At 36.7% G+C, this 14,339-nt stretch overlaps 1 protein-coding gene across 5 annotated transcripts in view; it reads right to left on the bottom strand.

Annotated features, from left to right (window-relative positions):
- The window catches only part of PPP1R13B (protein phosphatase 1 regulatory subunit 13B), a 69,520-nt gene that overhangs the window by 21,339 nt on the left and 33,842 nt on the right, over positions 1–14,339 (bottom strand). The window lies entirely within an intron of this gene.

Genomic DNA, 14,339 nt, shown 5'->3' with positions numbered 1-14,339 from the left:
AAAAAAAAAGAAAAACCCAACCCAGTTTAATCCAAGAGCTCAGAATTTTTACTGCTCTAAACAGTCATATTTGGAAGTCTCCCTAATAATGCCTGGCAAAAGTACTGTATTATTTTGTATCATGTAAAATATAGAAGATTAATTATAAGATTAATGCAGATATTAGCATCTCCTTAAAGAAGCTATTAACTACTGTAAAGTGCTCCATTTAGAAAGTCTAATGTCTAAAAACCTTTTATAAATGGCAAAGCACAAGAACATGGGAAACAGTGATAATTAACCATTTAAATATAAACACCCTATGAGAAATCTTTTAATGTTCACCTCACTGAATACCAATATGTACCCCTTTCACTTCAAGAGCTACACTATACTTAGGGAAAAAAAAATAGACAGATGAGGAAACACAGCCTTGAACCTGTAACTTCACTCGCAGTTTTCTCCTTTTCATCCACATGGCAAAAGCAGCAAAAAGTGTGAGCAGAAGTCCTCTTCAACATCAAATCAGTTCTTTTCAGATAGACTGTTGCTGGTTTCAGGTCTCCAAATCAGCACAGCTTCATTTTTGAAACAGCATGAAAAACACTGAACCCTTCTCTTGTCGAGATCTAGTTAAATTGATTAGTTCAGAGCACTTCATATTAGTTGAGTCTGCTTGTAATAATGTGTATGCAAACACCACCACAGAAAAAATCCTGTCTCAGTCCTTCTCCAGAACCTCAGGCTACGCCAGGCAAAGACAGCGCTGCGCTGTCAGTTCTTTAATGAGGCTGCTGGCTTCTCAGATTTTTGTGCTGTTCCTAGCAGTTATTAACAGTTCCATCCACGAAGTCAAGACACTCACCTCTCATAACAAACATGAGCCTGTCACATTTAAGGTCCAGACCTCCTCCTTCCTCCTGCAGCAAGGGAACCAGACCTCCTACAGAACCGAATTCTGAAGGAGGTACTAAAAAGCCACTACAAATACCTACTCCTCCAGATTCCACAGATTCATTTGCTATATGGTGATACATCAAAGCAGACAGTTTTGCTGAATTGTAAATTTCTTTTCATTGATTCACAGCAGCATTTACACAGGGATGAGCTCCTAAATGAAATGCCATAGAGCAAACACTGCATTATTAGGCACAGAGGAAGTATTGTGTATGTCTCACATAGGCAAGAATAATTTACACCTATATTCACCAATTTCTTAATATTGACAGGGATCTTAAAGAAATGATACTTATGTTATTTAACATGCACTTTAAGAGGGCATGATGAAAGATAGCATTTGCAATGAACTCGAGTTTCAGCTTCTGACATCACCCTCCTACTACAAGCTAATATTTTACCATTTGATGATTAATATTTTTGAGACAGGTGAGATGAATAGTACAGTAGTAATTAAACAGTTTGGGAACCAGTTTACAAGCAGCCTCAAAACAAATCATACCTTAGGCTTTAATTAAGGAAACAAAACTCCTTCAACATTTATTTCTACATATTAGTCTTGTCACTCTGAAAATTTATTTTCTTATTCCTCCTTCCTTTCTATGCTGTTTAATATCAGAAAAGCCTCAGTCTACATACCTGGGCTATTATGAATTGCTTACTCATTGGCAACTCACAATGGTAAATGAAAAATTGCACCTGAATTTAAAATATTTCTTTGACAAGCAGGATAGACTGTAGTCAAGGGATGGAAGCAATAAGGCAGATTCCAGTGGTTTTTTGGCTTTACTCCCAACAGAAAACTCTCTTTTAAGAGGAATCTAATTATGTCAGTATTAAAATAAAAACCCCATGAGACCAACCTTTTGAATAGATTATTTTTCAAAAGATGACAATTGGGATGTGGTCTGATTTTATGCATCTTTTTGCCTCCATGCTTAACCCATGAAGATACTTATTTCTGATAATTTCTAGATTTGCACTAGTAAGAACAGTTACTTTGAAAATAATAATAAAACATACACTATATCCACACCCGAGACTGTTATGATTTCAAAAGAGCTTTAAAAGAAAAAGCAAATATTCAAAAGCTTTACAGGCCACCATAAGGAATGGTGGTCTCATGCTTTGATTCAGCAACACCCAGCCACTCAAGCATAATGTAACCAACTAATTGAAAAAGAAAAGCAGAGTAATACAAGAACTTACTAATCATTTCCTGCATAGTATCTCTTCGGATCTTTTTTGAGTTTGCAAGAACCACCATGTCATTAACGTCCCTTATCTATTTCTTCCTTCTTTTTAGTTCACACCCATCTCCCACACAAATCTTCTGAAGTTCCCTTCCCAAAACCCTGCATGAGGAACCACAGATTCAAGTAATTGAAGCTTCCTGAAACTGGCCAAGCTCCACCTTCTCCTGTGCATATTCCTGTACTCTCAGTCATGTCCTATTAACTCTCACATATTTTCTAGTCTCCTTCCTATCATTCTCCCCCATCACCTCTATCCTTTCTCCCTCATTTAGAGTACTCCTCTTCTTGTACTTCGTTCCTTCACTCTGTTCCTCTCTTGTCGCAGTCAGAAATTAATCTGAGGTTAAACCACCAATTGCCAAGGTCAATGTCACTTAAAATGTGAACAACCAGCACACAGTTTAAAAAGTCTGTGCCTTAGCTTCTACTGTGGAGCCTAGAAGAGCTGGTTCTGGCTTTGGCCATCAAAATGGCGACCCAGAAAGTCTTTGCTTGTGTTGTACTACTTTCAACCATCTTTATTAAGCCAATATTGTCATTCTGTCAGTAGTCAACCCCTTTATTAAAGAGTCAATACAGAGCAGCTACTGAAGCTAAAGCAGCAGATACCCCATCTTCAGCCCAGCTCCACTGTTTATTCTTTACGTAGGCTGCCACTCTAGAACTGTTGTACAGTTTTGGCCAAATGACCTTTATAGCAAAAAACAAAAAAAACCCCAAAAACTGAACTGAAAAAGCCCCAACAAAACCAATCCAAAAGGGCAATCCTTCTCTGAAGTCCTCCATGCCTTCCTTCTTGACCTAGTAAAGGTAACCATATCCTCAAGGAGAAAAAATGTGAAAGAAATACTCTTTACCCAAATGAGGACCACACTAGCATATCAAAGACTGAGGGGGTGGGGACACACACCCATCCCCAAACCAAAACCACAGTACTATAATAGAGGCAGAAACTGCAAGAGAGAGAAATTCCAAGAAGCAACAACTTTGAGCTCATGAAAGAATTTACATCCCCTATGTGGGCTTCATTGAGGAGACATAAAATTCTGCCATGACAAAAAGCATACGTCTCACCACCCTAACAAAAGAGCACAGCACAGGCAAGAAAGATGCTGCAAGCTGCTCCTGAGAAGGCTTAAAATGGCTACATGGAAATGCACAGTAAATAGTTAGGTTTTACTGCATTCAGTGAAAGACCCAGCTTTCCATAATCCACAGCAGTTTTAAGTTGCACTTCCTTCCTAGGGCACAGGAGGGAATACAAAATTTATCTCCAGACTAGGGATTTACCTTTGCAGAGCTGTCACATCTGGAACTAGGTATAGGAGCATGTGGGCAAAAAGGGAGTGAAGTGTACTACATAAATTAGCATTTTCCCAGAATGAAGCAGAATGACAACTATAAAATGAAAAGGGGTAGGTTGGAGTGCTCTCCAGCCACTGAATTCCAGATAGGGATCAGTGCTCTGACAATTCTCAGCCTCTCCAAACCAGGGAGCTGTCACCCCTGTGGGCCATCCCTGCATTTCCTCCCCTGTGTGGCATTTACAGCCAAGGAATAGCAGCTCTGGCTGAAGAACTCCAAACTGCCAGAGTAGGAGAGAAAGGAACAACTTGCTTTGCCTGCTGAATCTACCAAAAGACTTCCTAATTCTCCAATGCTAACTTGGACCTGAGCAGCAGAAGCCCAGAGATGTTCCATCTTTGCCTTAAGCTGCACTCAAAATAACAAAGTTTGGGGGATGCTCTAAAAAGCCCACTTGGCAACAAAGCTTTAAGGGTTGCTGGTGAGAATATCCAACACATGCCTTGGGTAGCTGTACTTGGGACAACAGTAGTGATGAGAAAAACAGATGGAAGATATCAGAGTTTATTAAATCACTCCTGCATCAGATAGGTCTTATATGAAAAGTAGGTGGCCTCCTTTGGCTCTCTGGAGCTCTATAGGAGGAGATGGAGCAGAGTAATAGAGAGTAATAATCTACTGAAGATTAGTGATTCAGACCTCTGTAAATTTCTGAAATAGGACCCTATATATCACCAAATTCAAGGATTTTAATAGATTTTTGACCACATTTTCCATAAAACCTGATCTTAGTGACACACACAACAAATTTGAAAATCCTTTGTCTAAACTCATGTGTAATGCTATAAAAAGACAAAAGAAAGTATTTGTTTTTATTTAAATTGAGTTCCTGCTGATCTCGACATGGATGGTGTTTTTTCCAGTTTAGTGGCTTTATCCACAGTTCAGCCTTGCATTTTTTTTAATTGGGTCAGAAACATGCCGATAGCAGAAATCCATTTTAAAGAATCCAATGACAATAGCACGTGCCTTTTTTTAGCTTAATGGAAATGAACAAGCTAATTAAACCCAGAAAAGATACTCAGAATATTGGGAATTAAACAAAACCTACCTCATGATAATAAAATAATCTTGCAATTAACATCACAAACAGAATTGGGTAATTTTACCCCAAAATCCTAGTATAAAATATCATTGCATCATGCAAATAAATACACTAAAAGTTTCTTAAAATAAAGTTGCTTCACCTGCATCACAGTTTGCTGAAAAATGTCACATTATCTATAGTTAATAAAAATCTTAACCTCTCTCAGTCTACACTGTCATGTTAGTAATTCCTCCAATTTGCTGATGCTTGTGAGTCATTCCATAAGAAAATGTTAAAAGTCTATTCAGTATAAGCTACAGACTCCAGATTTCCTGTTTTCCCATATTACTTTCTTAGCGAGGCTGCTATTTTAAGCAGAACAGCTATGAAAAGACAGAACTTAACAAAAATGAAAACAATGTTAGAATAGATTTTCAAAATTAGAAATGGATTTAAGCGTATATTGAACATCTGCTACATCTGAAATAGACTGCTTATAAATTACTTCTAGGAAAGCAGCATCTGAAACTTGTTTATTTAAAGCACTACTTTCTTCCTTGTCCTTGCAGCCACTTTTAAACAGCCACAGAAATCTTAAGTATGTTTATATTAATTTTAGTCTTGGCTAGAACACCCAGTAGCTGATTTTTAATTAAACAACAACCTCATACTCCTAAAAAAAAATCTTAAAAGAGATTATGCATTCTTGTTGAAATATCAGTTGTGCATAAAATCTCAGACCTTTTTACAACACCAATCCTTTTACTCATAGTGATTTTGAGTCATAGACAAGTTACAATACAAATTGAAAATACACTGTCTAGATCCTTTCGAAATGGTCTTGGAGCTATATTTTTCTGGGTCTTTTCTAAAAGCAACAGCTTATTCTGATAGGACTGCCAAGGCTGCTCAAGATGCAGTTATCATCAGTCTGAATAACATGTTTAACACCAATTCTGTGTTTACTCTGCCCTTAATTGTTTCAATACAAAGTTCTTCTGTGATGTAATACTGTTCATATGAGAATAGTATAATAAAACCTTTAAGAAACATAAAAGCACTGAAAATAAGTATCCTGTAACTGAAAGATGTGTTGTGACCATAGCGTACAACTTCCACTTCCCATAAAACCAAACTGTCGAAAGCAAAAGTTGACCATTTGAAGTAATGAGCTTTTGATAAAGTAAGAAAGACAGTAAATGCATGTTAGAAAATCTGATAAGGAATTTCAATTCAGAGATAAAATGTTACAAAACCCAAGCTGGTCTGCCTTCTGGTCATGTGACAACTAAACCCACAATCATTTAAATTGATGTGCAAAAGCTACACATCACTTAAATAACATACCCACCAAAGTGCAAAACAAACAAATTTTGAAAAGTAATTAATTACCTGTTCACTGTTTTCCCATCTAATTGCAAGGGAGCACATCTTTATTTCGCAGCACTGCCCGTCAACTGTAAACATTTCCGATGCTTCAACACGCTTCAGCTCCATCTTTCTGCTCTTTTCTGTCTACACTACTGGTTTAACAGTTTGTTGTGAACAAGCCAAAACAACAACCCTGCACATCTTACGAGTTCCTGCATGGCTTTTTTGCTCAGTTCAATCAATAGTAGGTAGGATGCCTTTTAATCTTATTCCATATGGGATGCAGGTTTCCCCAAACTCTTTATCGATATGAAAAGCTGTCTCTCTGCATTCATCAGCAATCAGCTAACGGAAAAGGCTAGTGGATTTTGCCAGCAGTAAAAGACCTAATCACGGCAAGATCAAGCCAGCTGTCAACTATAATCAGCTTGATTCATTGCACTTTTCATATTCAATGGAAAATGTTGAGCAATATACAGTTCCTTCACAGTTATCAGGTTAAACTGAAAGTGTAAGACTATAGACAATTTAAAAACACATGGATTATTTGTCAGTTATCAGGTTAAACTGAAAGTGTAAGACTATAGACAATTTAGCTTTAAAAACACATGGATTATTTGCTCCTTTGTATTTTTGTAGTATTATCAATGCTGGGCCAAAACTGAATACCAAAGAAATCACAAAAATCATTGCTTTTTGTATGCAATTTTAGTGTTTAAAGTGACTGGAAACCCTACTACCTGAAACTTAACAAAGAGTTTCTTTATTAACAGAGACTGCCTAAGATAAAATGCAAACAGTAGAGTCGGAATAGATACCACAATCTTATGCAAATAACCTTTCCAGTGTTTGCTATTTGCTTTTCCCTACATAATTCAGCTTTTTCTTAAATCTTGCATGCAACAAGATGAATATATGAGCCAGCAATAAAGCTAAAGCATGTGTGCAATAGCATAAATCAAGAATCTGCAAGCCAGAAAAGACTGAAACAAGGCAAAAGAATTTTTAAATATTAAACATCACAGAAAATACTAAACCTCATTAACAATTTCTTATGTATTACAAATCAGGACACTGTAGAAGATAAAGCCCCAAAACATTAAAAGCTGTAATTTACCTTGTCAAACTCACGAATGCCATGCAAGTTCACCCTCTCTTCCTTCTTTCAAGATAGTAATTCAAGCATGATTCACTGCACTTATACAAGAGATCCAGTCAAATGGGTCTCCATAAGAACAGTGAAGAACTCTATGTCCAAGCACAATACAGTGACTATTCCAGCTGAATAAAGAACAGGCTTATTTTTAGCAAGCGAGTAAAGGTATGAGCTGTAGAGTATGAGCATCCACTAGGAATACGAGAAGAAGAACAAGTTTAACTCCCTTGCTCCTAAATTAGCCAGAGGGACTTTCATTTTTCTCGGCTTTGATCTGAGGAAGACTGCAGGGGGAACAAACTTAGCAACCATTAGATCTGGAGGCAGCTGAAGAAACAACAGAGAAATAGAAAGGTTCACTCGCCTGGGAAAAACATGCAGGTGGGAAAGAGGTATGCCTGGTGTCCAGAGGCAAGATGGACAGGAAACTAAATGAGCAAGTGAATATGGAAAGGTGTGTCAGAGAAAGGAGGCCACAGCAGCACTGCATGAGAAACACCACAGAGACCATGGAAAAGATGAGAGAAAACACTGATCTGCAAATGACACAGCTACATAAAAGACAGAACTTTAAATCTGGGCTGAAAATGAATAGCTGGCCTTGCATGGACCAGTAGAGTCTCCTGTTCTGAGCTGAAAGCTGTTCAGAGTCAGAGCAACAGTCCAAACTCTCAAACTTTCACATTTAAGCTCCCAGAGCCATGCAGTGAATTTCATAACCAGTCTTCTACAGAAATAAAGGAAAGGACAAGTCCCAACTTCCTTAAAATAACTTGATAATAAAATATTTGGTTTAACTAAAAAATTATACTAATGTGACTGCAAAAGGATACAGCTGTAACAAAGGGCACTGAAGGGTACAGCATAGGTGTAAGGGCTGCACAGCAACACTTCAGAAAAATAAAAAGTCTTTAAGCAACATTTACTTTGAGTTAATGCGTATAATGTCATACATCAGCTGAAACACTCATTCTCAATTGTTCTAACTTTATATAAAGAGCCAAGCAGCTCATGATCTCTAGTGCAGTGACAACTAGAAGCAATGCTTCACATGCTTCATTTATTTAGAAATCCAGGGAAAAGAGTGAATTGTATTGCTCTACATCCACAACACAAACATAGGAAAATAAATACCATAGTTAGAGATTAAACAAACATGCAGACTTCTCCTCCCTCTCCCATGCATATCTGCAGCTAAGTATTGCTGTAAAACTGCAAAGCCATGAGTGAAGAAAAGCAAAGCTAAATCTGCAAAAACAGGAACTAGAGGTAGAGATTCAGTAAGTGGTGCAATTTAGGTATTTTCTCCTCTGTAAAATGGGAACACATCTGTTGGTTCTGAACTAGAAAACCACATATTCAGTTCCTGTAACTCGTTGAACAGAACTCTCTTTGATGCCCAGAGGAGCAGCAGAACTACAGAATCTGTACACTGCAAATAAGTGTGTGCAAATGTCTGGATGATGCAAGTCTATATACTGTGATTCTCATATCCACAGCTATCTAGATAGATATCTGGTATCTGGAGTGACAGAGATTAAAAATTACGTAACTACATGGAGAAGACATGGAGGAAAACAGTCCTTTCACAATGTTCCAAGTGGATTCCAAGAATGATCCCTAGTCCCAACTAGTCAAATAACCCTTAGATTCCTCAAACCAACTAAGTCACTTGTTAAAAGTAAGTATTAGTAATAAACTAATCCTAACATAATTAAAATTTTAACAGGAAAATAATCACAAAGTAAGTGCAATGAAACAAATGAAATTATTCTCATAAAATCTAAACATACAGTAACTTTGTCCATTATGGACTGACTGCAATATATTTGAGACTGCACAGGACAAGTCAAAACACTGTTATGACATTCCAAATCCAAGAAAGATGTGATACTGCCCAAAAGGTTTAAAAAAGGCCTCAGAGAGAGGTATCAGGTCAAGAGCATTTGAATTCCCTACAGCTTCACAGAAATACTTTCTACAGGATCACACAATTATTAGTCTTTTAGAGATGCTCTGTACATAACTATCCTTTACTGAGGCGTGAAAAGACTCAGATTTCTAGTCTGGCAAGAATTTAAAAGCTATTTGTATGCATTAAAATTAGCTTTAGACTTTAATTTTTTTTTCTGCTTCCTAATTTAATTTTTTCCCTTAAATCCTTTAGTTGGATTAGTTTTTCTATTTTTTTTTTTTGAAGAGCAACATACTGCCAGCTGTCTGGAAAATGCTTCAGACAGACTTAAAGAACTATCAGTTTGTGGAGAATCCAAACTCTATTAACTCTGAGCTAGGAACTGAACTAGGAATTTGATGGTGCAAAGGGTTGCTGTAGGGACAGCAAGGCTTCCCTCTGTAACAGATAAACAATTTTCAGAATCCATACCTTATAAAAGGGAACATCTCTGACAGCAGAAGACAAGTTTTTGTCTCTTTTACAAAAGCAACAGAGGAATTTGCAGCAGAAAACTGGGAAAACTTGAATCTGATTTAGTTATCCTTTTATTAGAAGGTCAAAAGGTTCCAAGAAGCTTACATCATTATTTCTTCAGATAACAATACTTTCCTGCAAACTGTTAGAATTGTTTGTGCCTAAATTGTTAAAAATCATCTTTTAATGCAATAATTTGCTTTGACTTTGCTATGAGACCCCTGAATCTAAATTTTAAGCATGACATAGTTTTCTGTTTGTTCGAAACAAATTTGATTAAAACCTGTCTTATGTGAATGGCAGCCCCTTCCAAGCACACTGTTAAATGTTATATACAGAGTGCTTAATACTTACAAGCTTATATTAAATTGAATTTGCAGCTCAGCTTTGAAGAACAACTTCTATCCAGACTAAGCTCTTTATCCTTCCATAGTTCAAATGAGAAACTTCAAGCAAGTACATATAATGTATTTCTCATCTGAGTTTATTACTTCTATTAAAAATGTGGTTTGTTTGCCTTTTTCCTCGCAATTACATTTGTTATATCTTCACCTGACAGGTTAAGGAAATTTTTCTTAATTTCTATGTGCAAGAATACTTGTAAATGTGTCCTCCCCCAACAAAATGTACATTAGATGTTTAATGCCTTTTTATCTGGTCACACTCATATGGATGAAATGGTTAAAACTAATGAACAACATATAATTCTATTCAGGGATTTTGGCCCCACTTGTAAATCTATCTAATCTCTAAGCATAGAATGGGTCAAGTCACACCACAGACACTCAAAAGCAGTGTACCTTTCCTGCTGTCATGGTGGAGTGGAATACAGAGACTGCATTAGAGGGTATCCACCCTCCATCAGCAACCATACACTCTCTGAAATTAAATCAATGCTGCAAAAAACTGCCTTGTGGATGGATACATGAAGTTTTAACACATCTGTTAATGGAATTTCCTTAACAATTCCCTCAGTATAAGAATCTCCTGTTACTAAAACACCCGGAGTACCTGTTGTAATTTTTGCTAAAAGCTTGATTAGAGACACTTTAACAGAAAGAGTGAGCATGAGTTCTGTTATATAATCAGCGCAAAACTTTTAACACTCAACTTGATCTACTGGTCACAGCTTCAATACTAAGAACATTTGCAGGAGTGTGTCTCTGGTTTGGGATCATGGTCAAGTTTTCTTTCTCTACACAAATTTCCTCTATACTAATGCTAACACATAATGAGATAAAATGAGGTTCCACTTTGGTTTTTTTTGCAAAGACTTCAGTCAACGTCCATTAAGAAAAAGGCTTACTGATATCATTCTCTCTAAATCAGGGGAGCAATTTTAGACACAGCAAAAATAAGCTTTAAAAACTGGCACCAGAGACCACAAACTGAGATTTTATGCTCCCCAAGTAAATTACAATGTCTAAAATAGTTTAAATTTAAAATATATTATTATTTGTATATAAGCAACTACAACAAATGAGTATTTCCTCATATACAGACTATTTTCATTACATTACTCTACATTTATTCAGTCCAATACATTTGACTTCTGTCATGTTCCTGTACCACATTCTTTTTTTCAGAACTACATCTGTTTTCTCATCTCCAAGACATTTCGGGGTTATCTGATTAGCTTTTCACCTGGACAACTGTCCTCATCCAGTCAGGGCTCTTTGTGGGAGAGCAGCATCTGATCCACACCTCCTGCTGAGGGCCGGCAGCTCAGCCGGGATGGGGCTCCCCAGTCCCTCTCCTGTCTGCCACTGACCCCCAGTGGTTTCACCTATATTTGCTCTGCCTCACTGTTCACAGACTGCTGCTGCTACTATGGAATGATGCTTGGATCATGCTAGCACATCTGAAAGCAAACAAGACCCAGCATTTGGATGACCACTGTTTCACCGCCACCAATCACAGAATCAAAGAATGATTTGGGTAGAAAGGAGCCTCTGGAAGTCATCTGCTTCAATAAGCCCTGATTGGAGCAATTCAGACTGCTCAGGACTTTATTCAGCTAGATCAAAATTCCACAGACTGAACAGTCTGTTCCAATGTCTGTTACTCTCAATGATAAAAAGTTTTTTTCCCTTATTTGTTTAGAATTCCCCTTGTTACAACTTGTGTTCAGCTCCAATTGGCTCAGTTACACAAGCTAAAGAAAGGAAGCAGAGGAAGAGGCAGCTGTTCCCAGAGAAGAGAATCCCTCCTGAGACACTGTCCAACCTCCCTGGCAAAAGGAAATGTTTAGTTATGTAAGTCTGATCTTCACTCATCTGTACCTTTGTGCACTGGCAGAAAGATCAGGTCCCAACTTATTCTACTTCTAAGAAAGAAAGTTGTAAACAAAAAAAGCAAACCCCAAAAGGTCACCTCTGGAATAAGAGCACTTGTCAGTTCACAAAACCCCACTGAGTTTTCCTTTAGACTTTGTTATACAGAATGCAAAATTCCCAGATGAATACTTACAGGTAAGTATTCTTTTACAACAAATGTTTCACAGCTGGAAGAGACTTAGCCTATTCTATTTTTAACTTGAAAAATAATCTAATGAAATTTAAGCATTTACATAATGTGATTTTAAGATAACCATTATTTAAGTAATTGCTGATCATGCACAAATAGTTTTAAAGAACAACAACAAAAAAATCTTACTGCATATAAGAAAATGCCCGTTAATAGAATTATCTAAATTTAACTGGATAGATTGTCCATAATTTTTTCCAAGACTACTGGTTCAATCAATGAAACTAACATTCATCTTAAAGTTTTCCATACATATCATACTTGCAGCTCTACCCAATATTAAGCAAGAAATCAACAATTTCATCCTTAAAGCAAGTACATGTAATAAAAATATACCTGAATGCAGAGTATTTGGTAAAATCTGAGCTGTCTTCAATGTTCCATTGGTTTGTGTTGATTTTAGGGCCAGTCTAACATTCAGCATGCCAACAACAATGAATAAGCCTAATGCATTACGTAAGTGTAAGCTGATTAAATCCTTGATCCTGAAGCCACCTCTTTTCCCCCTCCCCCTCTGATTTAAAACTTAGCACAATTGAAAATCTTAGTTTTAAACATTTCCAAAACCCAATTTGTACCATTTTTAGCATAAAACCCATTACAATTTTACATTACTATAACACCCTCAGGTTTTAGCTTTTCTTCTATTTTCATAAACCTGGTATTTCATACACTTTATTTACTAAACCTGATAAAAGCCCTTTCTAAAGTGATCAGTTCCCCAACAAATTTTAATTTTGTGGTCAACTTTTGGGATTAAAAAAAAAAAAAAAGAAAAATAAGTGTCCTGAATGGAATGAAGATAGAAGTGTTATTTAAGTTATCAGGTCTGAGCTTTACCCACAAAACTCACAGCAAATTCAATTCAATAGAGAGCCATAAAGCTTAGCCCTGGCAAGAAGTAAGACTGTAAGGCATTCTGCACATGCCAGTCCTAATTTCCAAATATACTATATCCCAAATGTAGTATCTGAGCTACAACCCACACAGAGGAGTAGATCAGGGGAGGTCATGAAAGAGTTATGTTCCCCCAGCACTTTAGAGCACCATGATCTCACTACATTGTCAATATGACAATGGCAGCAGGATAAACGGATCCATGCAGCAGAGGGTATCAGCCAGTGTTCTCTACAGAAAAGGAACGTAGAAAGCAATACATGATTAACTGCTGTGAATAGGGAAAAAATTCTTTCCCCTAGGTCCACAAAACAAGCTGCAAAGAGCTGCAAACTGACTGAACAACTCTATTGCTACATGGGAGAGTGTGTGATTTTTAAATGTTAATTATCAGGCAATATACAAGCATAGAACTGTTGAATCTGCACAGCTGGTTTTAAGATTCTCAGCTTGAAAAAACTGATTTGTCTGCTTTTAAACTTGAAGTATTATTTTACTCTGAGAAAGACCCATACGCACATTTGTAAAGTGACAGTGCTTTATTGAGATAATTTAACTATGTATTGGTGAGTTCAAAAGTATTTACTGAAACTTTAAGATGTTTTAAGATAGCTGACTATAGCTGGAGTGTCTTGGTAAAGGCAGCAGAATGGTCCTGAACAAACAAGACCAGACTATGCTTTGCAGAATCTTCATTCATCTTGAAGATAAGACAAGAGAGAAGAAAGTAAGAAGAGTTTCAGCTCAGAAGTAGAAGGATTTTAAGCCATGTTAATTTTGAAAGAGATATACTATGTTTTGTGTATAAAAGAGAAAATGTTGAAGCCAGGAATCACAGGTTGCCTCTGGTATGTAAGCTGTATTTTAAATTAGAAACCTAGTCATATATTAGTCAAAAAACCTCCATGTGTAGAAATGAATCAAGCGCATAAAAACAGTATAAAGTGATGGCTCTGAGGGGTATGCAAGCTCTTCTACCAGCATCTGAAAAATCCCAATTCATAGATACATCCTCATATTTCAACATATAACAGTATGTCATGAATCAGTACCAGTGAGATAAATCAAGGAAAAGATATGTGGACAGGCAATATAAGTGTGAAAGAATAATGTAGCTTGTTTTTACTTCACACAGAATGAATACAACAGATTAGAACATGAATTAATAAGACTCCAGAGCTTCTCACATCACACAAGTTCTTTCTAGACAGAAAGTTCAGAGTAGCTGATGAAAAAGACACATTGTCCCATTCACTTTCTAACAAAATCAAAGCTAAGATCAATATATTTTTCCCCAGTTTCCATCATTACACACCTTGAAAAGTAGTAATTTTTAAAACACAAAATATTTATCCAAACCTTTAAGATTGATTA

This window comes from Passer montanus, unplaced genomic scaffold, assembly GCF_014805655.1.
Source record: "Passer montanus isolate IOZ18808 unplaced genomic scaffold, ASM1480565v1 scaffold27, whole genome shotgun sequence".
In the NCBI taxonomy this organism is placed as follows: Eukaryota; Metazoa; Chordata; class Aves; order Passeriformes; family Passeridae; genus Passer; species Passer montanus.
This window is presented reverse-complemented; position numbering and strand designations above follow the sequence as displayed.